Below are 15,034 nucleotides of genomic sequence, written 5' to 3' on the forward strand. Positions count from 1 at the left end.
CATGTAAAGTGTGACTGGGATAGTGATGAGGCTCTCTTCTGGCCTTCTGTGAATTTTCATTTCTGTCCCTTTTTCTCATGGTGATGGAAAGAGATGAGCAGTTTGCATTGCCCTCATTGCTGCAGCTCTGCGCTGAGCCAGTGGCCGTGCCAGATCTTCTGCTTTAAGGTTTCAGATTGCAAAGGGCCACAGACTTTTCTTCACCAGTACAAAACAGCCAGTGCATTGTCGGCTTTCCTTCACCTTCTTCTGAAGCATCAGGAATTGATGGGGAAAACGCTTTGAAGGTGTGAGCTATGTCCTGGTACAGTGCGGCTGTCTCTCTTTGGGACTTGGCTGGGGTCTTGCCTGTGACTGCCACCTCCCTGAACTACTTGCTGAGCTTGGGCGTTTCCTTGCAATGTGGTCTATCTGCCAAAACCATTTGGGGTTATTGCACACATCCACCCCCTGGCTGGGTCTCCTCTGGTCTTTACTTGTGCTACAGACCAGTTTAGTTTTCTGAGGACTGCACTGCCTTCTTCTGACTGAAGGCTTCAGGCTTAATAGAGGAGTTGCTGACTGGCCTGTGCCACATGGGAGGTCATAATGGCTCGTCTTAAACTCTGAGAGCTGGAAGGTCCAAACATCCCTTTCGAGAAAGCATCTAATCATCACACCAAAAAAGAGGGCCAAAAATACATTTTTATCTATCATTTAAAGATATGAAATCATAAAATATGCGGAGAGGGAGTGAGGCCACATATGCAATATTCCTGCAATAGCAATCCTACATTATTGCCATTAACTTTGATCACTGTGTTAAGTCTCTCATTTACTACCTCTGGAAGGCAAGGCAACAGCTGGCTTTCCCAACCTCTCTTAATGACTTTCTTTCTCATCCAGGGGTGCATAAAGATATTTCATGGTATGACAGAATTTCAGTTTCTGCACATTGCTTTCTCCCACCACAACCAGAGACTGGCCTCATCTACAGTTTGCGCTGCAACATATGTTTGAACTTTACCAACTTTGGATCTCAGGTTTTGGTTCACCACGTTATCAAGAGAAAGAGCAGCTGAGATGAAGGGGTCTGACTCCAGCTCCAAGCCATCCCAAACCGTAGGCGTCATCCACTTCATGCAGATCTGATCTGGGCCCCTCTCTAAATATAACCATAACGTAATAAAAAAAAGAAACTGAGAAATAACTGTAACCTTCCTTCCAACAGTGGTTGAGTTATTACCGTAGTTACATCACAGCTGAAACAGGTGCAAGGAAATAAGCCTCCCAAAAGTTTCTATTCAGGAGGGAAATGACTGAAGAACGTAGATGGAAAGGCGGAAGGAGGAGGTAAGGGTAGGAGCCAGGGGACAGAGCGGAAGTTGTTTCTCTTGGGACGTAGCCAACTTAGTAGCTCTATGAACCCATGAGATGTCTTGGATGCGCCTTCTGTTACTATCTTTGCTTCTTCCATTTTCAGGCTGACTGCTAGCAGCGAATGTGGTAACACCATTGCTGTGTTGCCCTCTATTGCCTGGGACCTTCACAGCCTGCTGAACCACATTAAGACCTGATGCAAGCAGACATACATCCTTCCAAGCATATTTTGTGCAATTTTTGAGGAATCCTGCAAGGACTCATCAGCCCAAGTAATTCTCTCTGCCCCAAAACTATGGGGAAGGGAAGTGATTATGAGAAATCTCATGTTCCTTCAGCAGCTGCAGACACTTTGGGTGGGATTCATCTGACTGAACATAGATGTCTCCATCTGAGCTAGTCACGCTAGACTCTCTTTATGGAGGAGAAAATGGAGAAATATAGGCATAGCTATGAGTCATCCCCTCCCCAAGTCAGTGTCTAAAACAGGTCAGGCGAATCGTGCCCATTTCTCTTTGCATAAAAAAGGAGCGGCAATGAGGAGGCCAAGTGCCGGCCTATAACGTTACACACATCCCATCCTTTATCTGGTACCCGAACCGGATGATTTGATGTGGGACCAAAGGGCCAAGTCATGGTGAGGGCATTGCCAAAAAACCGCCGTGTAACCGCAGGAGAGCAGGGTGACTTGGCATACTCAGCATGAGCGTATTTCAATGCGTCCTTCACTGTGGGACAGAAGGCAAGAAGTGTAATGTCGGAAAGGAAATGGCCTAAGAAAAATGCCTGTAAAAGTCACCGTGGGACATCAATCTGGTGCCAAGACTTATGTTTTTTTTGAACCGCTGCAGGTACCTCTGTTCTTCTGTTTGCAGGCTGGAATTACTGCCTTCCTGCCTCCGCTGCAACGCGCTGTGTGACCCTGTTACTTCACCTCTCCGGGCCTCCCTTTCCTTCCCACCTGTCCTTTTCAGACATCAGTAAAGTGGGCCCATCTTCCTATTCCCACAGTGTCTCCGAGCACTGCCGAGCATGCACACCACCAGGCAGGCAGGGCGCTGATGATGCTCGTCATCTGCGGCAGAGCTGTGCGTCTAAAACACTCGCAAGTGCTGTGGACATTTGGGCATCTTCCAGGAGGACATTAGCTCTTTGCATCCTGTGCTACAACTCCTCATTGCTCAGCTCTGCACATGTCCTCTCGCTGGCCTAGCACTGAGCTGCATGTTGAAAGAAAGGAGCATTTCCCATGCTATGTGTGTGTCAGTGACGCATGGAGAGAGGAAATGCAGCAGTTGCCAGAAGCAGCGCTGATGTTACTTTATGTTGTTATCTGATGAGAAAACTAATGAAGCAAAAATGCTTTGAGCATGCAATAAGCCAGCCCCTCTGCTGAGGGATTACAGCTAAGGACTCTCAAGACCTCATGTGCACCCATGACTGTAACCCGTGAGTAAGAGCATGAAGCATGCACACAAGGTAAATAAATGGTTAGAGAGAGCTGCTCCAAGTCAAATTCCTCCCCCTCCTTTTTCTCCCCGCTTTCTCACCACTGAAGGACATACAAAAGCTCAAATGATGTCACAGGGCCATGCATTTGGCAAGTTTCTTGCTGCTTTGTCCCAGCACATGACAAGCCAGTTTCATGACATTGTCCTTGCATTTGCTTGCAGCGGCGCGTGCAGAAATTACAGCAGAGCCTGGCGGTACAAAGCAGGCACGGAGGAGAGATGAGGCTTTTCAGCTCTACTGCAAAAGGTCCCACTCAGTGGCACTAAAAGCTAGCACAAGGGCCAAATGCTGAATTTCCAACCCCACGGTGTAGGTAGTTGACTGGCAGAAAGGGGGTGGATGGATTAGGGGGGGGGGGCCCTATGTTTTTGGTTAGCTCAGGCTCTGTATGTAGTTTCCTTCCTTGAAACATCAGAAAAGTGGAAGTAAATTAATCTGCTTAAAAGCAAACAAAAACGCTGTGTGGGGGGAGGAGGGGTTGTATGTGTATGACACGTATTTTTAGGAGCCAACTCCTCGGTAGATGATGTGGGAATTTAGGAATTGAATTGTTTGAAATAAGGGCTGGGGTTCCTCAGCCTCCGCAGCACACCGATTAACCATTTTTCTGTTGGGATTTTTAAGAGATCCCCTTTGTCTAATTTCTGGGGAGAAATGTGCCTTTAAATCTTGTGCCTTTAAGCCTGCCAAAGGATCTGGTATCAAGGCAGCTCTGCTCTTTGTGCTTAGGTATTTCTGGGAAAGCCAGAGGCAGAGGCAGAGGTAGGAGAAGGTATGTTCATTAAGTGCCACCACCTGGAGTTAAAGGAACAAGCGCGCTTCTGCTCTTTCACCCTGTCACGAGAAGCTCACTGAGATGAAGGAAGCGGTTAAGGGTGGATCGTGAGAAACCAACCTGGTAATTGTATTATCCAAGGAGGGGCAGGTGGGTGGGTGGGTGACTTGTCGCAGGTATTGAGGCACATCTGTGAGCGCAAGCATTTGCCACACCATTTACGCCAGGTTTTCTGTTTCCTGCAGAGAGCGGAGGGTCAGCCCCTATGGCACCTGAGCTGTGCGTATGCCTGGTGCCAGAGCGAACAGCCCCTACGCGTTTGCTCCGAGCCGCATCCTGTTGTACCTTGCTTTCAGCAGTTTGGCTAAGAAGCTTGCCGCTTTCCTGAATGAGATGAGGGGGTGACAGCTGAAGCCATGGGTCTGCTTCCTCTACTGAGAAATATATCCACAAATGTTTCACTACTTTAATACACCTGAAAGGGAGAGCTAAAAATACAGCTCTGGGCTTGCAGTGCACTGCAAGCCAAGGAGGCGTGTAGGCGCTCTCTCTTTAAGACTTGATTTCCTAAGTGAACTGTCAACTCCCGGTGGCTAGAAAAATCTGCAAACAATTTCTAGTCACTGAACAAAGCAAATCTTTGTACTGTGCTGTAATAGTTCATTACTAAATAAAGGCTTCTTTGTTATGCTATAAGAAATAGTGAGTACTCCACTGCTCTTCATAATGTGCCTCAGTGTGACTTTCCAATGCATATAAAATCATATTTCATGTCCCCTGAAAAGGTGATACAGTGGGTTACTTCAATTTTGGTAGGACAAGAGCAGGGCGAAGTGGAGATCAGAGCAGAGCTCTGATTTGAACTTTGTTGTTGATACATTTGATTCATGATCGTATGAGTGGGTCCCAGAGACTGGACTTTCTCTCATTTGCAAGAGGGTAAAGGAGAAATAACATGGATGAGATTAGCGGGGAGGAGGGTGAGCGAAAACTTAGCAGCTGCAATTTCTATGAGCTGTGTTACCTACTGCGCTGTCTTTCTGCAATTCCAGGGTCAAAATAGGAGTCAAAAGGGCGTCAGTGTTTTCCCATCCAGAAAAGCAAGCGCATTTCCAACTACCTCCCTTCTTTCTTTTGCAATGCACCCAGCAAGCTCCCAGTAAAATACCATTTTTGGCCCCATAGCTGCAGGGAAGGCCAAGCCCTGTCCCTCTGCCCAACATCTGCCGGTGCCGCGTGTCAGCGCTGCTCTGCAAGAGACCCGGCCGGGCGCCCTCCGCCTGGCTGAGGGGGCAGCAGGAGCAGAGAGACACGTTTCCCACCCACGGACATTGCCAACTGCGTTCCCTGAAAATTAGTGCCCAGCTGGTGCAAGCGGTGGTGACCCCATGGTGGTGACCTTGTTGTGGGGGGGGCAGCGTCGCGGCACCAACGCCACGGCTCCGTCTTTGGCTGCTGGCTGAGTTTGACTGCCCCCATCTGCACCTGTAGCCAATAAATCGTATACAGACAGCATGCAGCAACCTCAGCTGGGCTTTGGGGCTGCATTAGCCGCCTCCAAGCCCGCGCTGCCAGATGCTCCAGAGCAGGGGGCGACCAGAGCCGCTCCTCGAGGCTTTGGGGGCACCACGAGGTATGTTTTCCAGCCTCTCTGCAATTTCCACAGCCCTCTTCTGTGTCCGCTGCATAGCTCCGGTGTTGGCTTTTTCCCGAAGCGTGCAGTCCAGAACGGGGTGGCAGCAGCAGCAGCAGCAGCTCCCCAGCGCTCTTGCCAAAGCCGCGTGCAGGCACAAGCTCACCAGCTGAGGACCATGCAATCTCCTCTTTCCACCACCGCCACCACTCCCTGGAAAAATGTGGCCCCTATTTTTTTAACCGCTGAGCTCAGCTGGGACTTCATGGAGGATGGTGCCCTGAGGGGTCCCTTAGTCCTTATCAGGCACTGCTTTGAGACATGGGGGGGGGTCTCTTTCCCCCCTCCATCCCTCCATCCCTCTCTCTCTGTAGGCGCATGGGCCCTTAGGCTTTGACTCACCTAAATGCAGTTTTCCTTTGCATTTTACTGAAATACATCTTGTCAGATTGTGACCTTTTAACCAAGCCCTTTAGACCTTCCTATAAGGTTGTACCCCCCCGACCTTAATTTTCCATTACAGTATTTTGCATGGGATTGGCAATGAATGACAAGGACTGCAGATTCCTGGGTTCTGCGCTCTTTCCTTTCCCACTATTATACTATAAGGGTAGGGTAAATTCACCTTGGTGCTGGGGACCTAGGCTCACATACAGCTGAGGTCACCCAGGCTGGTCTGCCATGGGACCAAAGGTCCATGCCTGCCTTCTGCACTGGAGATGATGGAGCAGCTCTTTTCATTTCGGTGCGCGGGTGACGTTTCTGCCTCAGCGGGGAGAGGCAGTGGCGGCGGGTTGCAGTGGTGGCCGGGCAGAAGGTTTCCTCCACCTCCGTTCCCATTCAGCTCTTAACTAGGCTGTAAACAGGGCTTTATGATAAGTGTCCAACAGAGATCAGACTGAGTCTGCAAACTCATTTTGTGTGGGTGATTCATATGCCAGCTAATTATAGCAACTGCTGGCCATGCCAGCACAATAACTGACCATGGAAAACTCCACACTTCTTCAGGCTGGAGTCCCATCAGTTTTCACAAGCGGAATTGGCTGTGACTGGTGGCTTTACTTCAAGGGGAGGGCTGCGAGGCTCAGCGAGAGGCTGCAGACTGTGCTGTGGGCATTTTTGGGAGCGGTACTCCTCCTCGGACCGCCAGCGCTCCACACTGGTGGCAGTGCTACCGCTTTGCTGCGTTGGGCACGGGTGGGAAGCTGATGGCTCCTCATACTACTTTACACAAGGCAGTTGCTACTAATTACCTCATACGCTGGCCAGCTCCCAGGTCAGGTACTTGCACGCAGCCTAACACCTCCAGTAGGCTGAAGGAGAAATGATATTTTTCATTACTTATTTTTTCATCCCAAATTGCTGTTCAGAGCATCTACAAACCATTACGTAACTGCCAAAGTCCTCTCAGTGCTGTTGATGTTTCTCCTACATCCATGAGGTAGCAGGATGCTTGCTGTTGGTGCTTCATTCATTCATTTGGGTGCTCCCCAAGGTGCAAGGGATGAAGGTAATGCAAAAATACGTCTCATTCCCATTGCCAACCTCCTGCACCACCCAGGCCTGTGCTCTTTGGCCTGCCTGGTTTACTCAGTGTGGTTTTTGAATGTGCATAAAGAAAGGCAGGGAGGTGGCGGTGGAGGCTGGAGATGGCTCATGTGGCCAAAGCACCTACGTCTCACCTGGGTACAGAGCAGGAGTGGGGCTGGGGAGGGGGGTGACAAGCATTTCACTAACCTTGTTTATAACCCCAGCCAGCTGATTAAGGATCTTGCTTTTTGGCTGCCGGAGAGCATGGGGACAGCGCTTCCCAGCAGGACTGCGCCGTCCGAAGCCAGGAAGAGTGACTTGCCTCGGCTTTGCAGGCTGGACCTGGCCATACAGTAAACCTGTTTTCCCACAGAGTGGCAGCACTGAACCGCTCATAGCGTCAGGACACCAGCCTTAAAGATGGCTGTTCCCCTGCTTCTCTGAATTTATGAGTTTTATCAGCAAGAGGAGCTCAGTCCTGAGCTGAACAAGCCTTTTGGAGCAAAGGAAGCTGCGAGCAGGGCGAGGCGCTGAGAATAAATGTGTGTTTAACTCACCGGTCAGGTTACCTCCCTGCTGACTGGGAATTACTGCCAAAGTGACATGCTGCAGCTGACGCACGTGGCTTGCGGTGGCTGTCTCTGCTGGGTTACGGTCTGAGAGCAGGAGCGGAGCTAAGACGGGGGGGATACAGCAGAAACCCTCTCTCAGTGGGGCACAGGGCAGTGTTACATGTGCAACGAGTTTTGGGTGGCCGTGGGGCTGCAGTGCCACCGGCACAGGCAGCCAGGGAGGCGGCAGCAGAAGGACATGTCTGAGGAGATGACACAGCCACGGAGGGCAACCATGCACCTAGGGGGAAACAGGACCACTCCTGATCCTTTGAAAGTGAGCATGAAACACTGGAACAGGATTAATTCAAGCTAGAAAGGTGGAGCCAGGGAATTACACACGTAAAGCAGCGAAATTCAGCAGCACAGCCAGTTACTCCATGGCACCAACTAGACCCCTGTCCCATGTCCCACCTGAGCCTCCGCTCTTGGTGGGGTGATGGGGAGGACCAGGTCGGGCCTCGCTGCGGGTGCAGAGGCAAAGCGTGTCCCTCCCTTTGCCTCCCCCAAACCCACAGCTGCCACTGGGGCTGCGTGCCAAGCCGTGACTGCCCCAACGACACCTCCTCCAGATCAGCCCTTTCCAGCCATAAATCAAGTTATTCCCTGAAAAGCTTCCACTGTAGTTCATGGGCACAGCAGCTATTCGGGACAGAGGAGACCGCCCAGGGTTGGTTTTCCACGCCAGACGCTGGACGGGACATCTGACCCCTTCACCAATTTTCCCACTCCCTCACTGCCCAGGTCCAGCCCCGTCTTCCCAGCAGTCGGGGTTGCGGGACGTGCTGTGCCAGCACCCATGCGGCCCACCCTGCAAGGGGCTTTCTGGGACTGCCTAGAAGGCATCTGGGACCACTTGCTCATCCTTTCAGTTTTGCCATTTATTTTCCTTTCAGGAATGTTTCCCTTTCGTTCCTGTTCAGAAGGAAACTGGAGCCTGGTCTTTGGAGAAACCCGGGAGAAGGGTGGTCCCAGCAAGCTCGCCTGGCTAAAGACCTGAAAAGCCTGAGGCCAGGTCCAGCTACATGGGGCAAGGCAGGCACTCACCTCCTGCACATGCAATGCATCTCAAACTGGTTTTTTTTTTTTTTTTATTTTGGAGCACTCTGGCAATGCATAAATTATAAAACAGTCACCGGACCAAGGGAAAAAAGCTGCCTTGGGGACACTGGGGACACAGCTTCAGCTTTCAAGAAGAGCCCTGATTTGAATCTGAGTTGCTGATGTACCCTATTTTTGCTGAATGCACTCTGGTGGCTCTAGGATGACTAAATGCTGTGTTTTGTTTGTTTGCCCTCAAAACCTGCTGTTTTGATTGCAGTGCAACAGCATTTACCAGTAAAAAGGCTTTAATCAAATATTCATGACCAGCAAACACACCACAGTGGCATCAGTGAAATCCCAAAATGCTAATTCCTGGGTACATTGTGCACAGCTTTTGGATTTTTGAAGCTCTGCCATCTTTAAGTGTAGGACAAGGCCACCTTCAATCTTTGCTGACTTTCACTCTCCCATTTGTGTCTCTTTTAGAAGGAAGCGCGTTGCATCCAAACCTTAGAGGAAATCCTGAAGTTTTCAGGACAATGTTGACATAAAACTTATCACCTGGCGTAGGACCAGAGGGAAAGAGAACAGAGAACGTGTCACTCTGCAGCCTTGTCTCTTTAAGGAAAATACTTTGCTGATAATATTCACCAAAAAAAAAAAAAAGAGGAACAAGTTCATCAGTATGCATATTTAAGTGGATAAATCAAAACTGTTATTTGTTGTCTTGGGGCGGTAGATATCATTTGTGACTGGTAGCTCCTACACAACGGAAAGGTCAAGGAGAAGTTCAAGTGATTTCCTGGGCTTTCTGTAAAATGTGGTCCTTTGCATCAGTGCTTCTAATTTAAGTCTGGCAGAGACAGTTTGCACACAAACTGCCTAAATTAACAGATATGATAATGGTAGATCTGATTCTGGAGACCCTCAGACTTGACTGCTGTTTCAAATGAGAGACGCAAAGATCTCAATCAAAGATCCCAGTCGAAGTGGACACCTTGGACCTTGAAAGAGGCCCTGGCTCGGACATCAGCAGAGACGTTCCTAGGCAGAGGTTTCCTTACAGCATTTTGCTGGCTGATGCGCCAGCCCTGTCTTTCTCTGTCGATGCTTGAGCTGAGCTGGAGCCAGGCCTTTTCTTGCTCTCCGCGCCAAGCAGAGCTCAGAGGAAGAGCTGCTTCAAACCCCAGCTCTTTAAGCACATGAAGGTAAAATAAAAACTGCTATGCTGGTTCAAGATTACATGCCACTGAGCTGAACAAGACATTGCTATCAGTCCCTAATTGTGTGTTTAGTCTTTCCACAGCTTCAACCACTTTAGCTGCTTCTGTAATTTGGAGCAAACAGCAGCAGTCTCCAAGGGACCAGCTGAGGAGAGAAAAAACAACATACAACTTTTTTTTTTTTTCCCTGTGTCCCAGCGCAGCCTTGAGAACAGGAGGAAAGGGTAGCAAAAGAAACCTGAGGCAGGAAAAGGAGTGAATGTGGGCAAGGTGTAGGAGCTGTGCCACCAAATTTACTGTGCCAGGTGATCTGCAGCCAGCAGCCTGCAGCAAGGCCGAGTGATGTGCGTAGGATGGAGAAACTGCACTGTAAACTTTAAAATGACATGAATTACCTAAATTTAGAAATAAAACAAGAGTACATTTACCAGTACTGGTGCCCAAAGTAGAGAGCTGCTCAGCTGGATCAGCAACAGGAGTTTGCCTGCTCCAAGGGTGATGCTAAAAGGAGAAAGCCCTGGCAGCCCAGCCTTGCTGCTTCTCCCAGGATAGCTGGAAAGGAGACTGTGGCACCTCCTGCTGCTGGGTAGAACCGGCCCTAATCCCTACACATGCTGCAACATGCACCGCCACGCGCTGTGGCCATGCCAACCTGCATCTTCCGCTGCTCCATCCCACAGCCTCACTGTAGGCTCCTGTACAGACACGCCATGCTGCCATCCTTCCCTCCTGCTGGTGCTGTGCCATTGGGGGTGCAATGAATGTAAAAGCCACAGTGCTGGTGAGGAGGCCAAAATTCGTAGCCTGATGACAGAAGGTCTTAGGGGTCAAAACAAAAACCCAGGATGTGGTGGTCCTTGTTCTGAGCTGATCTTCTCTGGCCCTTACACCTTGACTGCTTTGCCAGTTTTGTCATGTCTCCACCAGTAGAGCCTGGCAAGTGTATTGCGTGGGTTTGAACCTTCTCGCCTTGGATGCTTTCGTTGTCAGTGGGTCCTTGCACAATTGCATTCTTGCTTTAAAGGAAGGCCACCCAAACTCTGCTCTATTTGTTGCCAAAGTGCAATACATGTGTGTAAAAGAGCATAGCATGGCCTACCATACCACCACAGGTACACTGCTTCCAGCCTGGGCAAGCAAAAGCCTGATGTGCAGCCACATCTTTTTTTTGGGGAGCTGCAGCGATACCTATTTACAGAGGAGCTCCACAGCTCTAAGTATGCCCCCAGGGTTCAGTGCTTAATCACAGCTTTGTACAAAATAAGACACTCTCTTTTAGCTCTCTGGTGAGAGCTCAGCTTCAGCTCCTGCAGAAGGATTATTGGAGATGAGGATGCCTCTGCGCATTTTCTTTCTGTGAAGGACCATCCAAAAGCCATATTCCGGCAATGCCAATGGCGTTGGGTCCCAGCTAGGAGGAGTTGACTGAAAGCAGTGACCATCAGGCCAGCTAGGGGGTGCAGTGAGCAGCAACGCCAGGAATGTGACATATCTGCTCTTTCCCAGCAGCAGCCTTTTAGGCAGGTAAAGTATTAGGCCAGCAAAAACATTGCCATGGCCCTTCAGCACTGTGAGATATGCTGTAGGCCTTCAAAGCAAAGCTGCGTCAAGGCAAGGCAGGCAAATCAACATTTTCCTGTGCCTGGCGGGCCTGGACCTAGACTAGGCCCTCACAGCATGGAAATGGGAAGTCTTCCAGCAGAAAAGCTACAGCGGGACTGGCGGGTGGGAGTGCGGAGGCACACATTTCCCACGGTCCTCCCGTGGGTGTGATGGCAGGGCTGCCAGGCAGAAGATGTGCCCTAAGCAACGGCCTTCTGCCTGGGCCTGTAGGTGCCCCTGCATTGGGGGTTTTAAACTAAGGGTCAGGGGTAAGCATTTAAATATTTCCGTGCATCTAGGTCTGAGCAAGCCTCTGCTCCAGTTCCCCACCAACACGGGGATTGTGGGCCTGGCTGCACTGGGACTCTGAGGATGGTGGAGGATGCTCAGGTACAGCAGGAATGGGGTCGTTCAGCTCTGCTAATTAGCGCTACTATTTCTATCTCTGGCCTTTTCTCAGCTCACATCCATCTGGGCCTCTTTTTGATCATTATGGAGCTTTCCACCCTCTTATTTTTCTACTTCCCTGCTCTGTCTTCCAGATTTTGCCACTGTTTTATGTTGCTGTCCAAGTTATTTGTCTCTACTGCCTTGCTCCGGTCGTGGGAACATTAGTAATGTTTTTCTGTAGCGCAGGGTGGCTCAGAGACAGCCTCGCAGACCTGACAGCCATCCTAGTGCTGCTGGCAAAGGCTGGAGCAACTCCGCCAGCCCCGGGAAACTATCCTGTTTATGGTGTATTGCCATCTGATCTACCCACTGCTTCTCCCTCCTGCCTGGGCCCAACTGTGCCATAGCTGTACTTGGCCTTGTAAAGCAAGGCAGAGAAATAAAGTCTAGCCCTCTCTTTCTCCGCTTTCCTGTCCCAGCTGCCCCATGCCTGTATGCGAAAGGAAGCGTGACTCACGCTTGCCTCCCACCCATGAGTAACAGTTTTGGTCTATCACGTCTCAGCGAACCACGGCAATTCGGAGGGAAGGCTGCTGCATCCCCAGCGAGGCGTGAAAGACGTTGCTCCTTCCCTGGGACACAGACGAAATGGGGGACCTGCCTTGCGAGGCACAGCAGCTGCGCAGCGCCCCTTCGTCTGGCCCTTTAGACGAAAGGATTTTACCCCAAGCAGCGTGCCATGGGGGTGAGCGCTATAACTGCGTGGAAGGGCATTTAGAGGCTGAGTGGTGCGGTATGTGTGCCGGCAGAAACTGGGCGCACAAGTCCCCTGCAGCATGCATACCCATTAAATGCCCGTATGGGCAGAACTTCCTTCTGCCCTGCCCCAACTCGCTTCTTTTTGCCTGGGAAATCCAATGGAACTGTTCAAGTCAGAGAGGAGCAAATGGGAAGAGACAGTGGGAACGACAGCAGTGGAAACACAGATTATGTGCTTCTCTTGGTGGAAAGAGGCCCGGGTTATTAAATAGCAGGCAATTTTAGTATGAGTTATTATTACTACTTGTTTGTCCTGGGAAGCGGTGCCTAGAGGCTCCCATTGCACTAATCATGTAACAAAGCTCTGTCCCTGACACAAATAGCTTGTGTTTCAGCATACAGAGAACAAGCAGTCTTCTTCCCTTTGGCCTCCATTGAAAAACTGCAGGAAGATTGCACAGTCAAGCCCACAACAATTGAGAATGGAAAAAACTACACTGGCTTGCTCCACAATGCCATTCCCTGCACATCAGAGACATCCTGATAAACCCATTACCACCCTGCCCCATGCTGTTCGCTCTTCCTGGGTGGCTGCTCTACTTCATTCGTTACCCTCTGTGACCTGGTCTCTGTTATTTGCACTAGCATTATTAGTGATTTTGCCCTTGTGTTTGGTGCTTGGACATATTAATTTCACATTATCTTTTGAGGAAAGTTTTTTTTTCCCCCTCCTGCTGTGCTATTCTGCACTATACATAATTGTTGTATTTTCCAGGCTTTGCAAACAGCAGTTATCTTGGGTACATGGCCTTCTGAAGTAAGACACCAATTTAATTAATTTAACTAATAATTTACAGGTTTGGCACTAAGGCACAGACTAACTGAAGGTCAACAGCATCTACTAATTTTGGACGAGTTTTATGATGTCGAATCACAGCTCTGCCTGCCACTGGTTGCAGCTTTGTTTGTGCCCTCAGGGCTCTTGTTGGCCAGAGCCCGAGTTAGGCTGGGTGCCCAGAAAAACGTTGTCCACCTCCTACCCCTTTCACAGGTGAAGTGGCGCCCACCTTGGAAAAACCCTGTGGTAGAGGTGCCTGACCTTGCATCATCTGGCTGAGAAAGGGCTGCGGCTCAGCAGTCGACATCATCTGCACCTTCCACACTGTCAACAACTGGGGCAACAAACAGGGCAGGAGTCCCACAGGTGTCTGCTGCCCTCTTGACATTCTTCCTGATTTAGATCCAGCTCGTGGAGCAAATTAAACTAAAAAACGAACATGTGAGGGGGTGATTAAAGACAGTGGCATGATTCAGCTGTGCAAAGAGCCTAGAGAGCGACTGACAGCAAGGTGCGTGACCTCCCTCGTTTGAGTAGGTTTGCAATGCTACTAACATTTGTTTAGCATGATGCTCTGTGTGCGCACATGTGCCTGTGTGTAACTTTATTATCTTAGCATTTTAAGAGGCGAGCAGCCCTCGTTTCCCACTGAGTCAGCCCGTAGTCATGAACACAGGTGCTGCCCGCAAGGCTGGACCACTTAGGTCTACTGCACGGGCTTCGATTTGAGCAGTCAGAGCAACTGATGGTTGTAGTCAGCTGCAATTCTGTTTGCGGGCCAGCATGAGAGAAGTATGAACGATGTTTCACCTATAGCTGCTGACAGCAGGGCAGTGGTAAGACTCAGAAACACCATGTTCACCTCTAAGCTCCTGACAGATGTGCTTTGTAGTCAGCACAGATCCTGCTACTGACGCCTCTTATTCCCACAGGCCTGCTCATTTCTGCACTGCTCCATCATGTCCTTGTCCGAGATATCTCCATTGCTGACTTCCCGTCCCAGTTCCACCCACTTTCCTAACACACCTCTGTGCTGCCAACAGGTCTTCCTTGCCTCTGCATCCTTGCACCACACACAGCCCCAGCGTCCTCCGCTTCCTCACCACTGAGAAAGTGCCCTGGGCACGTTACACCTCTCCTCTCCGTCCTTTTTCACTGCCAGTCTTTAAGCCCTGCACTGAACTACAAAAGCTTTATAACGGCTGGAGAGTAAACAAAAACCAAAGTTAACACGAGCCAAAAATATGTAAGGTCACCTCCTTGGGCTTTGGAAATGGTTGAACTGTTTTGCCAGTGGCAGAGGTTATGCCAATCCTGAGCACTGAAAAGCTCATCAGAACCGCCCAGCTGTTGCAGCATTACAAGCATTGAAAAAAAAAAAAAAGTCTTTGAATGAAAATGGCTGAATCACCTTAAAACTAAGCAGTACTACAACTTCTCCTATTCCATTTGCCATGACTAACTTGACATCCCTTGCTCTGGATGCACACAATGCACAAGCCCACGTGACTGCTCTACTCAACGGGACCATCCCTCAAGTTAGTCCAAAAGCCCCGCTTTGAAGAAGCCTGTGTCAAATGCTTCTGAAGACCATCCAACCAGTCACCAGAATGAACCCATACAGACTAACGTAGCTGGAGAAGCTTCTCTAATTCCCATACTTCTTCGTTGGTGGCTTACTCTTTGCAAGAGACAGCCAGCAAACAAGGTATGGGAACGTAGTCCCAGGTCACAGAACAGGGTCTGCAAGAGGCTGGC

General features: G+C 49.9%; 1 protein-coding gene across 1 annotated transcript in view; it reads left to right on the forward strand.

Moving 5' to 3' along the window:
* LOC104147055 (uncharacterized) overlaps nucleotides 1–4,486 on the forward strand; it is a 105,207-nt gene extending 100,721 nt beyond the window's left edge. The window contains exons 8-9 of the mRNA XM_068933741.1: nucleotides 1,463–3,769; nucleotides 3,892–4,486. The gene's annotated coding sequence lies outside the window, so the exon portion shown is untranslated. The remainder of the gene's footprint in view (nucleotides 1–1,462; nucleotides 3,770–3,891) is intronic.
* Nucleotides 4,487–15,034: the final 10,548 nt, after the last annotated feature.

The sequence above is a fragment of the Struthio camelus genome, chromosome 2 (genome assembly GCF_040807025.1).
Source record: "Struthio camelus isolate bStrCam1 chromosome 2, bStrCam1.hap1, whole genome shotgun sequence".
NCBI classification, from domain to species: domain Eukaryota; kingdom Metazoa; phylum Chordata; class Aves; order Struthioniformes; family Struthionidae; genus Struthio; species Struthio camelus.